The sequence below is a fragment of the Petaurus breviceps genome, unplaced genomic scaffold (assembly GCF_028583685.1).
Source record: "Petaurus breviceps papuanus isolate PSGF00001 unplaced genomic scaffold, PetGlider_PUasm1.0 91133, whole genome shotgun sequence".
Classification (NCBI taxonomy): Eukaryota; Metazoa; Chordata; class Mammalia; order Diprotodontia; family Petauridae; genus Petaurus; species Petaurus breviceps.
Window position 1 is genome coordinate 17,974,300 of NW_027187419.1, and position 16,635 is coordinate 17,990,934.

The window sequence follows — 16,635 nt, forward strand, 5'->3', positions numbered from 1 at the left end:
GAAAGAAAGAAAGAAAGAAAGAAAGAAAGAAAGAAAGAAAGAAAGAACGAACGCATTAGCCCTCTAAGTCACTCGGTACTTCTGGTAAAGGTCTGAAACCCCTACTTCCCCTGAGGTCTTTATGTAGGTGGTTTTATGCACCGGCACACCCAAGAGATCTTTTAGAGAGTACAGTTCCTTTACTCTGCTTTTAAAAAGCATTTAAAATGTTAAAGAACCTAATCTGTAAAGGGCTCTCTGCTGGGGTGGAAGAGGAGGTGGTGACAGATACATACTGTTTTGTTGTTTAGTTGTTTCTGTTGTGTCCAACTCTTTGTGACCCCATTTGGGGTTTTCTTGGCAAAGATACTGGAGTGGTTTGACATTTCCTTCTCTAGCTCATTTTACAGATGAGGCAACTGAGGCAAACAGGATTAAGGGACTTGCCCAGGGTCACACAGCTAGCAAGTATCTGAGGCCAAATTTGAACTCAGGAAGATGAGTCTTCCTGACTCCAAGCTTGGCATTTTATTTACTGTGCCAACTAGTTGCACTGGATGTGATGTTTTTACATCACCTTTATTTCAAAATATACCTCAGTCTCTCAGATCGTCATTCCTGGTAACAGAATCTGGTTTGGGCATCACAAGTTTGAGTCCTCTGTGAAAGACAAGGAGAGGAAAAGAATCTGGTGCCAAGCACTTAAAACTTCAGAGAAGCCTGAGGTTATGGGGTTTTTTTTTAGTTCTTTTCTAGTGAGAAGTTATAGCTAGTAAAGAACAGCTCTTTCCCCTTCCCTCAGGTAATTAAGTGGCAGGTGTGGTTTCCATGGCTGCTGCTTCAGAGCAATGCTGTACTCTTCCCTTCTTGTATTATCTTTGGGGATGAGGAGAAAATGATGAGTGAACAAGATCTTTAGGTAAATTCTTAAATTTTCATTCATCTAAGTGCTGTATCAGTTAAGACTGATTAAAAGCTAATGCTGCCCGATGCCAGTTTGACAGATAGCAAGCCATTAGTTGACCCCAAACAATTCTTAGTGATGAGTGGGCCCCGTTAGAAAAGACCAGCATCCTAGTTCGTATACTCTGCTTTGAAATTCCATTCTGAGAGGCTAAGGAATGGCTAGAATTGGACAAGGAAATAGCTCTCACTATGCAACATGCTCTGAGATCGTACATGCAAACACACATGTATACACATCTGTATATACATGCACATATGTGTTGTTGTTTAGTCATTTCAGTCATGTCCAACTCCTTGTGACCCCATTTGGGATTTTCTTGGCAAAGATATTAGAGTAATTTTCCATTTACTTCACCAGCTCATTTTATAGATGAGGAAACAGAGGCAAATAGGGTTAAGTGACTTGCCCAGGGTCACATAGATAGTAAGTGTCTGAGGCTGATTTTGAATTCATATCTTTCTGACTCCAGGCTCTGCATTCTATGTACTGTACCACCTAACTGCCCACACATATACATACATAGAAACACACATATATGTGTGTGTGTGTATACATATGTGTGTGTGTGTGTTTATATAGACACACACCTGTGAGCACAAGCAAGGTGGAATTTTTGTTGTTTTCTTTTTGGAGTTCAGTTTCCCAGGCTCAGGTTAAATTGTAAACATCTGAGGAAATAACCTTTGAATCACTTGATAATTCACAATTGTTCTGAGTCAAGTAGGTTTTGTGTCTTCTGGCTCTTAGCCAATCAGGGGCCATGTCTTTGTTATATATTCTGGGAGGTGGGCATTTTGCTTTGAGGCCTCACTCATGAGAAGGATCTTTTGATTTCCTGGTCGAGACTCCAAGTGGCCATTTGTTAAGAGCCCCTGCCCCAAATGCTTAGATGTCTGTGCTATCTCCATCCAGTAATGTATGCAAAGTGTATAGCAATATTGCTTTACTCAGTTGGAGCCCTGTCTGTTGGTCTTTGTGCTAATTTCTCTGCTTGTATTTTCTCTGTATTTTCTCCAGGTTGAGGGTGTTGATCTTTCCCCTAAACTAGTGAATATTATTAAAAGTAGAATTGTTAACCCCCTTTTGAGCAGTCTTTCCATTAAAAGCAGATCAAAGAACCGGTGCTAGCAGGCCATTCTGGGTGTGCTAGCGTACTTGCTACTACAACACACACACATACACACACACACACATACACCCTATAATTGTTGCTATGTATTGTGTACATACTATAAAGTAAGTTCATATATTTGCTTGAGTATTTTGGGGTCCCAGGTAAAGAAGGTACAGAGTTTTTTTCTCTCGAATCATAGAAACTAGCAAGAATTATTTGCTCCTTTTTCCTCTAGTGAAACAGCTGAATAGAAGGAAAGCACATTTTTATTGAGGTTTTGAATATTGTCTCATATTTTTGAAATTGATAGTTAAAATCAACAGGATTTAGTTTAGTCTCCTGGCTGGGCATTTGATTTGCATGAAGGACTATGCTGTGTGTTTACTTTTACCTAAAAGTGTAATGGAAATAGAAAGTATATAAATGTCTAAATTGATACAGAATGCAAAACCCTCCAAGCACATCTTCATTTGGGGAAGTTTTCTCGCCTGCTGTGTGCATTTAAATGCCCACTAGAATGTCAGGATGTTTTTATTTATTCCATTTTTACACCCATCAAGATCCTTGTTAGTTTCCATGTATCATTTCAGCCAGTGTGGAGTCCTTATCAATTAGAAAACTGTATTTTGAAAATGCATAGTGTTTTGTGCATTTGGGGAGAAAAAAGGCATTTTCCTTTAAACATAGTGATTTTATATAGGCTTAGATAGGAAGGGTTTTTTTTTATATTCCTGATACAAAGATATGAAGATAACACCTTATCCAATTCCTTATCTAATCCCCTGTACACCTTGAGCATAAGAGGAACTGAATAAATGGTAACTGATAGGCTTGTCTCCAAATTTCATGTCCTCTGGTCTTATAAAAGAATACTTATTTATCCTTAATATGTAGATCCCATAAAAATAGGGCTGCCATTTGTCATGGATGCTGCAAAATTGGCAGTTTGGTACAGTATCACTCTCAATACTCTTCTGTTTCAAGTCAGTGAACCACCCTGCCACGGACCCATAACAATGAACAAGAAAATAGCAAAAACAAAATGCTAGTAATTATTACCTCCCCCTTGGTTAATCTCATAGCATTTTGTACTATTATGTATTTAGTACTTTCAACTTTATATGCTATGTGCTTTCTCTCCCTCCATATATGTGTGTGTGTGTGCATGTATCTGTGTGTATACACATACATACATATATTAATTTCCCCTTTTAGATTCTATACTCCTTGAGGGCAGGAAGTGTATCATATTTAACTTCATATTTCTCCTAGTGCCTTTGTATAATGCAGTACACTAGAGAAGACATTTAGTAATTGTTGAAAGAATGAATGAATAACAGCGACTTTGAACTGGCTAGCTGCAGAATGAGGGGGTTGGACCACGGTCTAAGATGCCCTACAGTCTAAATTTACTGATCCCACAGTAGCTGTTCTTTTGCCAAAATAAGTGCTATGTGGTGGGGGGATGTATCAGCAATGCCATATTCACAATGCCTATAGAGATTACAAATATGCTGATATAATTATCCATTAGAAAATACGTCATGTTTGCCATATGAGGAAATAAACTAGAAAATTTATTAAGATACCAAAAGACTGAGTCCCAAAACCAGAAAGTGAAAGCCATCAGAGTAGTTATGACATTGGCACAGGTAGATAAAGTAGAAAGCACCCACATTTTCAAGCCTTTAAAACAGAACAGGCTACCTCAGGCAAAGGTCCTCCTCTCCCCACGCACAGCAACCACCCAGCGTCCTGGAAGCGCACTCCCAGCAGCTCCGGCCCCTGGCAGTCCTCAGCAGGAGTCCTTAGCAGAAAGTCCTTAGCAGTTCTAACTCAAAAAAGGCTTCGCGCTGCCACTGCCTCTGCTGCTGCCGCCGTCACCACCACCGCCAGCCACCGAAAGAACGCTAGCTTGGCTTCCGCTTCCTCTTGCTCCGCCCCTTCCTGCTACGTCAGCAAGTCCAACGGGGCATGGAAGATCTTTAAATCCCATAACCCTTACAGGGGAGGGCAGCAATCATTCATTAAGTGACTACTCCGTGACAGTCCCTGTGCCAAGCACTTTACAAATATTGTCTTGTCTGATCCTCACAACAACTCTGTGAGGTAGGTGCAATCCCATTTTATAGCTGAGGAAACTGAGGTAGACAGAAATTCAAATGACTTGCCTAATGTCCAAAGCCAGATTTGCATTCAAGTCTTCCTGATTCCTGGCCCAATGCTTTATCCACTGGGCTACCTAGCAGCCCTTAACAGAGTTCAGACACTAAATTTGAGACTTGATCACACTTCTCTGTCACCTGTTTTCTCCCCTGGCTCTACCTTTGCCATTTTTGCATGTCTGCCAGATTCTTACTGACTTGCTTTGTTCTCACATATCTCTCTCTCCAAAGACTGAATTGATGTGAAAACAAAAAGAAAGTGAATTCTTTCTGGAATTTGTGTACTGTGTGTTACTTCAGTGCTTTGGTGTTCCCTGGTTTTGTCCTCAGTTCAGACTAGAACCCCTCTATGACTTAGTAGATGTTCTTAACAAGTTGCCTGGCTTAAGCATTCATTATCTTGTGGTCACCCTGGTACGGATGAGCTTTTGAGAATGTAGCTGAACTGTTCTTGAGATGATGGAATGAAATTTGGTCATCAGGCCCATTCTTAAAGCTTTTCTGTCTTGGTAAGACGTGTTGGAGCTTTCTCTCTATTTTCAAGGTCACCTTCAAAGAGTATATAGTTCATATTAATGAATATAAAATTTATACACACTCTGATTTTCCAGTGCTCAGGATTATGTAAACTGGTAAAGGTGTATATGGAGCAAGGTAAAAAGTATTCATTCCACTTGTGTATTCATGGAAATCAATTCTCATAGGGAAGTTATCACAATAAATATCAGTGAGAAAGGTGACAAGAACTATAGAGAATTTTAAAATAACTTTCGAGTACTGTTCTTTCTTAATTGGGAAATGAAATAAATAACAATATTTATTGAAAAACTGTTCTGTGCAAGATACTGTGGAAAAATACCAGGCAATATAAGAGTTGATTCTCGACCTCAGAATATAAAATTAAAAGACAAAACAAGGATAAATGTAGCCCAGCTGCCGCTGTCACCACCACCCAGGCTATTAACTTCTTATCAAAGAGATCATGGTTCAGGTACGGGTTGGGCCAATATGCTGCTGTGGTCTCTGCCAACTCTGATATTCTGTGATTCTGAGATAATATGTGCATTATCTACCTCACAGGGTTGCCATCAGGATTAATTAAGATAATGTGTGCAAACAATCCTTATAAATTGTACAGTGCTATGGAAACATAAAATGTTTTCATCTACTATTGTTGTTAATTGCTAGGTGAAGGGTACAGATAATAATTGCTTTAGGTATTAGAAGACAGAGAGACTACTTAAGGCCAGGGTGGCCAGAGATGTTTTCATGACTGAATGGTTATTGAATTGACTAATATTGAATGAATGAGCTATTAAATCCCAAGTAGCCATCTCACACCAGGATTTGCTAATGAAGTCAGTCAGTAATGGTAGCATAATGGCATAGGAGATTCTTTGCAGGGCTACTACATATTTCCATAGCTGTCAGGGCAGTCATTTATTTCAGAAAGACACTGAAACAAGTTCCCTGTACCTCAGAAAGATGGCAGCCATTTAGTGTTACCTTACAAAAATGTTGGGATGATTTTTCTGCCCTGTTAAAATAGAAGTATACTTGGAAAAGGACAGAAGTCATGTAGTGTCGTATAGTCATCTACGCTGATGGCTGTTGAAATGGCCTCTAATGGAAGGTATGCTGATAAATGTTCAACAACCAACTTTCTGGGGGAAAACACACACATCACAACATACTTCTAAATTTAATCTTCATTATTAATATTTCCTCTATCACTTTCTTATATCTAGACAATCAACAAAACAAAAATCAAGCTCTGATCTGTAACATTTGCCAATTTCTGAAAATGCTGAAAATTTAACAGTCACTTCTCAAGGCATCTCCACTTGTCTAATCCTGTCATGAAATGACTTTAATCTTTGGGATAACCTAGCTTTTTTGTGATGTAATTGCAAAAATTTCATATGTTTGTGTTTTTTGCCTAACATAACCCAAATAAACATTCATTTAACATCTACTACACATAAGTATATTAGGCTCTGAGAGGACAAAGCAAAATGAAAAACTGTTCCTGATATGAAGGAACTTACATTCATACATATGAACAGATAAGTGTCTTGCAACAATTTGAGGAGGGGAATAGCATTAACTAGAACAATCAGAAAAAACGGTTACCCAAGAAGATGTCACATGAGCTAAGCCTTGAAGGAATCCTGAGGCAGAGGTGATGAGATTATACATCCCAGGCATGGAGGACAACCTGTTCAAAGGAAGGGAAGGAAGAGAAGTAATGACAAGCTTAGGAAAAAGCAAGTTTCCAAATTATGGTTTGGCTATAATGTAGAGAGGGAGAAAGAAAACAGTATGAAAAATTCTTGGAAAGTTGAACTGGAGTTAGATTGTGAAAAGTTTTAGATACCAAACTGAGTTTGAAGTAAGGTTTTTTTTTCTTTTGTTTTTTATCTTAGAGATAATAATAGGGAGTCCCTGAAATTTGTTTAACAAGGGAATGACACAGTTAATTGTGTGCTTAGAAAGATTATTTTGCTCAGCATAGAAGATGAATTAGAAAGGGAAAAGACTGGAAGCTGAGAAAAGTGAGGAGGAAATGGTTTAAAGAATTCATAGGAGAAATAATGAAGGCCTAAGGAGAGAAAGGGACAAATGTGAGAGATGTGGAGGATAGAATCAATAAGACTTTTAAAATGATTGGTTGTAAGGGGTAAGGAAAAGGGAAGAATCAAGGATAACTGAGATCGGAGAACTGGGTAACTAGAAGGATGGTGGTAATCTCAAAAGAAATAGGGAATTGTAGAGGGAGGAGGGGTGAGAGTTTCACTCACATCCTGTGTCATCATTGTCGTCATCATCATGATCATCATCATCATCATCACAGCAATTTATATAACACTTTACGATTTGAACAATACTTTTCAGATATTATCCCATATGAGGTTCTAGAAATCTGCTTTATCCAAAACTGGCACAAATAACAAGATATCCATAAATAGACATAATACAAATTATGGCAAGCATACTAATAAGAGAAATACAAGGTGTGCAGACATCAGATACACTATCCCATCTCCAAAAGGATTTCAGGGACATAAAGGGCATTCATTAGGCACTAAATTACTTGCAATGAATTTTCCTATTGTGGAAGGAAATGTAAAGTAGGTGTCATGAGATATGATTCATTTTTACTCCACTTTTAGTTATTTAAGAAGCAGACCCATATTCATTTTGACCAGGTAAATCATTCCATATATAATATCATTTTTCAAGGTGACCCCCCTCTAAATTATTCTGTTCAGACTTTTTTCCATTACATGAAATCAGTCCTCTCATCTGCTTACTTACATGGAGCCCTTAAATAGATTTTTTTTTAAAGCCCATCAACTGCTTTTCTTTCCTGCCTTCCCTGCCAAAGTAGGGGGAAGGAAACATTGTCTACTGAAAAATTGTTATGGATAATCTTTGGAGCGTAATTATTGTCCAGGTAAAACAAGGAATCAAAAATACTTGGCATTAATTTATCTATTGTTCTAAAATCTATTTATTGTTTTGTGGCATTGGTTACTTAAAAGAAGAAGAATTTTCAGCCCAGGGAATTGTAGAGTAATTATCCTCCAAAAATTTTACCTCAGAGGTTACTATTTCTGGAAAAATTTAAGAGTCATCAACAGATGAAGTTAGAGTCAAATAGAAGGACAATACCTGGAGGGAGGATATGTCCCTGGCACATTACTCAAACCCACTGGCAACTTCTTCACTTTCCTCATGTCTGCCCCAGTCTTTAAAAAGGCTTAATTGTTGTCTTCTTGTGTTTGTAAGAAAATCTCTGCCGCAGAATTCCAAATAAATGCCTGATGGTCTGTGCTCTTGAGTTTCCGGTCATAGAGCTATAAACTTGTTTTTCTAGAGAAAATTTGGTTATGAGTTCTGTGAAAATTGAACTCCCATCAGCAGTTGTCATGCCAGGTGTTGGATGAGAATTCCTTCAATGAAACAAAATATGTCCCACTTAGAGCCACAAAAATCATTTGGCTCATTGCTTCCAAACATCAGTACCTTGGGAAACATCAGGAAGAAGAATGTTGAATAAACTTACAAGCAGATTTTAACCCATCTGTGTTGATGATGGCCTAATTTTCCTCTTTCACAATTCCCTTGAAGAGTTACACATGGTGAGAATCTGACCCAGTACTGTTTCAACTAGGAGGTAATTTGTAGAAAAATTTTCTAATTAAATCAAACATAAATTAGCACCCACTTGAGAGTCTTGGGTTCTTCAGAAACAGACCTATGTATTCTAGGATGGACTATTTGCCTCACTCTTTATCATACTCTTTCTCCCTTTTTTCCCTTTTTTTTTTCCAGCAAGTACATATCAGAGAATGTTTCTTCATGTAGAGCAGACAGTATTCTAGTTTCCATCATACATGCCACTCCTTTTATTTCACTGCTAAGATGTCTTCCCAAGCATGCCATAGCACTTTCTAGCTCTCCTATAAACATAATTTATAATGTGTTGCAGTCATTGTATATTTATTATCCTTGTACATTTATTGTATATTGCATATTTGTATAGGTAAGCACTTTATCTCCTGTACTAGGTTATAAGCTCCTTAAGGATAAGAGCTATGTCTTAATTATCTTTTTATTTCCTGAAGTACTTCTGCTGTCATACTCAGTTAAGCCACTCTATGGCCAACACAATTAGTTGCACAATATAAGTCCTTAATAGATGTTGAATGAGTGAATGACTTGGTTGTACTCTTACTGATTGGCATTGCTTTTCTTCCCTCTGGATCAAAGTGCTAAGATTATTCCAGTACTATGATTGTTTTGTGTTTGTCCTTTGTTTTCAAAGAGGACCATGGCATCAGGGAAATGATGACATGACCTGCAGTTGACTTTGATTTGAGTGAGGGAGGGCTGAGCAAGGTCATCAGCCTCACTTTCTCCTCCCGAGCCATCTGGGTCCAGCGACCTGATATTCATCAGGATGACTCAAGATGATCCAGGATGCAATGGAACACGCTGGCTCTTTTCGGCAGAGGTCTTTCCAGGTTCTTACTTTGAGTGAGGTAATGCCTATTCAGTGAATAGTCCTCTTTAAGAAGCTAGTCAAGGGATGGCCCCTTTAATTAGAAAAAGAAAAGAAAAAGAAAAAAAATCAAGCTTGGAAGGGGAGACCCTCAGGCTTTCTGTTCCAAAGAGAAACAGTTGCCAGTATATACAGAATAAAGAACTGGCTACTGTTAAACCTAGTGTGTTCAGTAACAAGAATTAGGCAGGTGTGTGGAATGAAGATCCATGAGAGGCAGTCATTCAGGTGATTTCATATATATGGCTCATTAGAGCTACCCAAAGATGTCACACTATAACTCCCCCATTAATATACCACCTGTTTTGTTCTTTTCTCTATTGGTCATCCCTTCTTCAGTATGGTACACCTGGCATGACCACATGGAAGGTAAGGAGCACCATAAAGGGAAAATGACTGTAGTAGAACCCTTTGGCAATGACTGCCTAATCCAAAAATTCCCGTAAACCCTCTTTTGAGAGACATTTCAGGTCAACTCCTCCCCCACCTCCACCCCCACCATGTTGCCAAGTCTAATAAGCATCAACCCTTTGTTGACACAGAAATTGAATTTCATAAAACTAAAACATTTTTTGGTCCTTTCCTAACTCTGATAAAATGTGTTATTTTTTAACTTGCTTCCAAATATTTTTGCAGTTGTGATTAAGTACTCTGATTTTTTTTCTTTTAGCCTTTAAGAGCTCTATTCTCTCTTTCCCTCCTGCCCCCCCATTTCTCCTGTATAATGAAACAAAAATTAGCAAGAAAATCATAAGCATCCATCTCATAATATTTTTTCAGTTTAATTTTCTTCTGATTGGCTGGGTAAACTTTTATTATTACTATTATCATCATCATCATCATTATTATTGTTTAGATCAGGATCCCACAGCAGAGATTTGGGAAAATAGCATCTTTTTCATTTGCTTAGAAATTGAATTTGATTGATATGGCTATTTAGATCCCAGACTCAGAGCAGAGTCTAAGGCTGATAAACAGGCATAATGTTAAACATTTTAAAATGTGGCTATAGCTGATATTTATATCACAATTTGTGCTTTGTGGAATGCTTTAAATACAGGACCTCATTTTATATTTACCAAAACCTTATGTGGACATTATTGCCTCCTTTTTACAGATGAGGAAACTGAGATTTAAAGAGAATAAGTGATTCCAAAATGCTGAAGGTAGAATGTGAAATCAGTTTACTTTTTGTCCTACAACATGCTGCCTCTTTACTTTTAAAACAAATTGTATCTCTGTCATATGTTAATCCCATACCGTACATATATGTGTAAATATTAATTATATTATATATTATATTAAATAAATTAATTAATAATTTGATTAATTAAATAATATATTACATTAAATATATTAATATAAGTAAGCAAGTGTAGCTGGATCATGGATTGTATGGAAGGGAGTAAGGTGAAAGAAGATAAGAAAGGAGGAAGGGGTCAAGTTGTGAAGAACTTTTAAATGCCAAATATAGGACTTTATATTCTTAAACCCGAGGTAATAAGGAGCCAATGGACTTCATTGAGCAGGAGATGGAGGGGGAGGGGTGACATGTTAAAACCTACAGTTTAGAAAAATCAGCTTGGTAGCTGAGTGGATGATAGATTAAAGTTGAAATAGAATTGAGACTGTTGTGTCAGTTAGAAGGCTATTTCAGTAGTCCAGGGGAGAAGTCAGTCATCTGTAACAAAAGGCACTACTGCCCAAGGAATTTGAATCAGCATCACTTCCACTACCACCACCACCACCACCATTCTTATGGGTCATGGGAGCCAGGTTGGTGGGAAATTGGAAAAGGGTGCAGGAAGCCTCTCCCATGACGTGGAAATAGAACTAAGCCTTCCTCTTCACCTCCATTGTTGGACTTTAATTTTCTTATAATAGCAATGTTGGAAAGGTTGATTAATAACTACCTATCAACAGTGACTCATTGGCATAGTATTTTTCAAGGTGTTTTCATGTATGTCATATCCCAGTTGGTTTTTACAACAACCCTCTAGATACAACATGTCTTGTTACTCCTGTTTTACAGATGAAGAAACAGGTCCAAAGAGTCTTCATGACTTGCTCCAAGGTCATATAAGTAGTATTTGAAACCAGGACTTCTGTTCCTAGATCTACTGCTCTTGCTACCACTCCTTTCTCCTCTAACCAAGGAAGTTGAGGTACTTGCTCAAGGTCATGCACTTAGTAAATGGAAGGAGAGGGATTCAGATCCAAAGCTTCTAGAACTGTGGACCAGAAACATTGTGGGTTAAAATATGTCTATGTGGGAGGGCCTGAGACTCTGTCTCCTGGAATTTTTTCAGTGGAAAATTGCCTTCTGCATAGTCCAGTGTGTTGTTAGCTCTCTTGATCTATCAATAAGCCAGACAAAATCTTGAGGCAAAAGCCCTGACATCCTTGTGTATCAGGCAGGCGGACTACTGTGTTGTTTCTCTGCCTTCATCTCACAGTTCTGTTACATTATGGTAGCCTGTTGTAAGGACTTTAAACGAAGCCGTAGACAAAAATGTTTTTTTAATGGCTTCTACTGCTGCTTAATGGTTTTCATTTGTACCTTAAAGTGTCATAGTTAGAATTATGATCTTTGCAGAGGGAAAGATAATAGGATACCTTTTCATTTCATTTCTTCTTAGACATTGGCTTCTCTGGGGATGGGATACTGAAAAGGATCTGTTTGAAATTGAGTTTGCTTTTACATAATAAAATTTAGACTTCTTCATTTCTAGTTTGTCACTGGAAACTTTTAAGGAGATGTCTAATATTTCCTGGTAAATGAATCCACAACATGGATTTTGAATCTTACCATACCAACATAATGAACTTCCTTTGTTTGTGACTATCTCTTCAATGAATCCCCAGCTTACAGTTACTAGCTGGAGAAGGAGGATCAGAGAGAGGAAGGAGAGCTTGAGTAAAAGAGTGGGGATTTTTATATCTTACTTTAGCTACAATCTCATGTGGAAATTGATATGCTGTTTTCTTTCTTCTTTAGTATTACTCTCCTACTAAGAATAGTAGAGAGTTATATACATTCAATGTAAACAGTGTTATTCAGGAATTCAAGTGGATTATGAATAACAGAGACTCTAAAAGTGCCTTTATAGAAGGAAAAACCCCGTTTAGTTATTCCATGTATATGTGACTTTGGGGAGTTGTCAGAGTTTGTTTGTAAAGTAAAATAAAGCTCCTGGGCTGGATAAATCAGGGGAATTTGTGAAAGGCTATATAGCATGTTACCTCTAGTTTGGTTCCCATCCAGTACAGGTCTGTAGTAAACACTACCTTTTTTCAGTGGTCTATTAAGGAAAGAATTACAGGTGTTAACCTCAGTGCACAGGATGAATTCACAACATAAAGATCAAAATGCCATTACATGTGGCATGTGAGTTAATAGCTTTTAAGAAGAAGAAGTCAATGAAAGATAATGTAGGGAGAGAATAAGTCACCCTCTTCATTCTTGGCATCCCAAAAATGGCTCCAGTAGCTGCCAGTGACCTCCTAATTGCCAAACCTAATGACTGTTGCTCTGTCCTTCTTCTCCTTGGTCTCTCTGCTCTATTTGTTACCACTGGCCACGTTTTCCCTTGACTTTTCATGACACTCCACTCTGCTGGTACTTCGGTGTCCTCTGTACCCCACTCCTGCTGTACTTCCTACACTTGTTCCTCTCCTTCTTCTTGCCCTTTAACTGTTTTGGGATACCTATAAACTAAGGTACATGTGCAAACCATTTTACTATTACTTTTGCTACTAGAATAATGTGTCATATCTTTGAATGCTAGCAATCAAATTTTATTAATCAAATGCATAGAAACTTTAGTTTTATTATCTATTAGACAGTACAGATATTAACCCCTCTGGGAGCAAAGGATCAACATGAATTCCGATAGGCATTCTCACACTAGTACTCATACTAGTCTCCTTCTGCTGTAGTTAGGACAGTCTCATCTTTATTCCACAAATACCTCATTTCCATATCTGTGCTTCTTCCCTTGTTATTCTTCTTGTCTGGAATGTCTGTCATCTTCCCCCCGCTATCTGCCCAGATCTGATTCAAACTTCACGCAAACATGTACATAATTAAGGTGAGGTATTTGTATACAATAGGTATGTCAAATCAGCCTAATATATCATACTAGTTCTTAGTGACAAGTTTAAGTGACAAACAGAAGCCATATGTTTCCTTCCAAAGTGGTTGACCAGAAAGTGGGCAAATTTTAGTCAATCAAACTTGCCCTTAAGTGGACATGGGGAATGCTTGTTTCTCAAATGTGGGGGACAGTGGAATTTGCCTCAGTTGTGACCCAAAGTCAAGCTGAAGGCTAAGAGTCTCTAGATGGTTTCTTACAGTTCTGTTTATGAGAATTAGCTGGTTACACCCAAATTCTGATTGGTAGCAAATAACACAATTTGTTTATCAATAAATTTGATTTTTGCCTGATGGCATAAACTAAGGATGAGTTTATTTACCAAGTTTCCCCTTGATGATTTGACCTATCTGGGGTTTTTATGTGTTTACCAGATGTTTACAGATTACTATACTGTACCCTACTATGCTTACTTTAATGTTAAAAAAAGGAACAAGGTAGGAAAAACAAACATCAAAACACTTCATCACAAATGATGAGGTAATATAAAATGGAGTCAGTTACATCAAAACAACAAACATATCCTTACTATATCCCCGTGGCTCTACCGTTGATCCCTGTCTCCTGTAGTCAGTCTTCAAAGCCTGTTGTATTCATTAAAATATCTTTCATAGCTAGCCATTCTTCTGTTCTTTACATTCCTCCCAGCCCAACTCAGGCCATCACAATCTTGTCCCTAAATATAGCAGCTAGATTCCCTTCTTGTCCAACCTTCACAGGCCCTCTAGGTCCTCAAGTGTGATCCTTTGACTAAATCCAAACTTCACAGAGTGTTTTGTTTTTTGAAGTTTGGATTCAAAGGGTCTCACTTGAAGACCTAGAGGGCCTGTGAAGGTTGGACTTAGTCAAATGGTTGTACTTGATGACCTAGAGGGCCACATGTGACCTCAAGACCATAGGTCCCCTAGCTCTGCAGCCTAGACACTGCCAAATCTAATCCTCATTTTGTAGATGAGATAAAACATACAGTACAAAGACCATTGGGTTCAAATCCCAAGCTTTCCATTTACTTCCTTTGGGGTCTTGAGCAAGTCACAACTCTCAGTCTTCAGTTTACTTGTTTGTAAAATGAGAGTATAGGACTAGATGACTTCTAAAGTCCATTAGAGGCCAAAATATACTGGATTCATGATCAAGAAAAATTAAGTGACTTGCTCAAGATGATGCAGTTTCCTTGGTTGCAGAACACAGACTGGAATATAGATTTCTTAAGCCCTAGTCTGCTGGTGGGTAATAATCATAATAATACTTAGCATTTATATAGCACCATACTAAGTGCTTTACAAATATCCTCACAACAGCCCTGGGAGGAAAGTGCTATTATTATGCCCATTTTAAATATGAGGAAATGGAAGCAAACAGAGATGAAAGGACTTGCCCATGGTCACATAGCTAGTAAGTGTCTGAGGCTGAATTTGAACTCAAGTTTTCCTGACTCCAGATTCAGCCCTCTATCCATTATGCTGCCTAGCTTCCTCAACTTGGATAGGGTGTTCAACTTGGAAATCAGAACTACCGAATTCAAATCCCATCTCTGCCACTAGCTCTATTGCCCCTGGATAAATTACTTAATCTCTCTTTTTTCCTCATCTATAAAATGAGGATAATAATACCTAAAGTACTTCCCTACAAGTAAAATGAGGTTCAAATGAAATAATGTGTGCAAAATACTCTATACACCTAAAATCACATATAAATGTCATTTATTATCAATATTACTACACCACCATCATAATCATTTTTATATATTCCATACATTTATGTTGGCTCAACTGGGTGACTGATTAGCTTGTGGCAAAGTTATTCTAAAAAACATCCATCAAAACTGTTCCCGAGTAGATCCTTATCCTTGGAATTCAAATGAAGAACTCTCAGAGACTGTCCATCTGTTATTTTTAATAGTGAGGGAGGGAAAAGAAAAGGGCAAAAGGTCCCCTGGCATAAAATCTCCTGAACATGGTGTGGAAGGGAAACCTTCTCTTTTGCCAAGATAGTAAGAGGTGTTAAGGGTGGACTGAAGAACAAATGTATTAGCCTGAGGTACGGAGTATGTCATCACTTCATTCAAAAATCATGATTCTTTACCACTGCTGTCTCTCTCCCACTGAGTCCAGATTGATGGATGAATTCTACCATATTAAGCAGTGAAATTACCAAGAATGGGAGATTTCAGATAGCTACACAGTTGAAGAGATACTTTAAACTAAATTTATGCCCAACCTCTAACTTTATCTTCTTTATTTTATTCAAGGACATAGATAGTGGCATCTGGAAGAGACAAAATTGTTTTTTACATTCAAGAACAGATTATAGGAACCGTGCCTTTCACAACCTATGGCCACAGACAGGATCGCCCATAGAGTGTTAAACTTTATGGTTCATGATCATTAAGCATGTGAGCAACTCTTTGTCCAAATTGTAATCATAGTCAATCACAAGTGTTATTGTTATTTGTGGTTTATCTTTCTATAGCACTTTCAGCTTTATAAAGTACTTAATATACATGGTCTTATCTAATACTTATCACAACCCTGCAAGGTATGTGTTATTATAATCCTCATTTTACAGATGATGTAGTTGAGGCTTTGAGAAATTAAGTGACTTGCCAAAGGTCATGCATCCAGTAAAAGTTCAAACTGGAATTTCAACCTGCACAAATTTGTTGCATGTTAAGTCTAAAAATAGCTTGCTGTTGTTCACTCATGTTTGACTCTCCTCAACCCCATTTGGGTTTTCTTGGCAAAGATACTGGAGTGATTTCCATTACCTTCTCCAGCTTATTTTACAGATAAGAAATTGAAGCAAAGGGTGGCTAGGTGGTGCAGTGACTAGAGCACCGGCCCTGGAGTCAGGAGGACCTGAGTTCAAATGTAGCCTCAGATACTTAACCCTTACTAGCCATGTGACCTTGGGCAAGTCACCCAATTGCCCTGCCTTCTCCCCTCCAAAAAAGAAAAAAAAAGAAATTGAGACAAACAGGGCTAAAGCTAGCAAATGCCCTAGACCAGATTTGAACCCAGAAAAATAAAGTCTTCCTGACTTCAGGTCTAGCACTGTCTCCATGGAGCCACTTAGCTGCCCATACAAAAAGTACCTTAGACATTTTCAAATCCAACCTCTTCATTTTGCAGATGAGGCAAAAGAAGGAAGTGTGGCATAATAGAATGATCAGTCTCTTCCCTTCCCCT

At 38.1% G+C, this 16,635-nt stretch overlaps 1 protein-coding gene across 4 annotated transcripts in view; it reads left to right on the forward strand.

Annotated features, from left to right (window-relative positions):
• PDGFD (platelet derived growth factor D) overlaps positions 1-16,635 on the forward strand; it is a 337,251-nt gene that overhangs the window by 199,158 nt on the left and 121,458 nt on the right. The window lies entirely within an intron of this gene.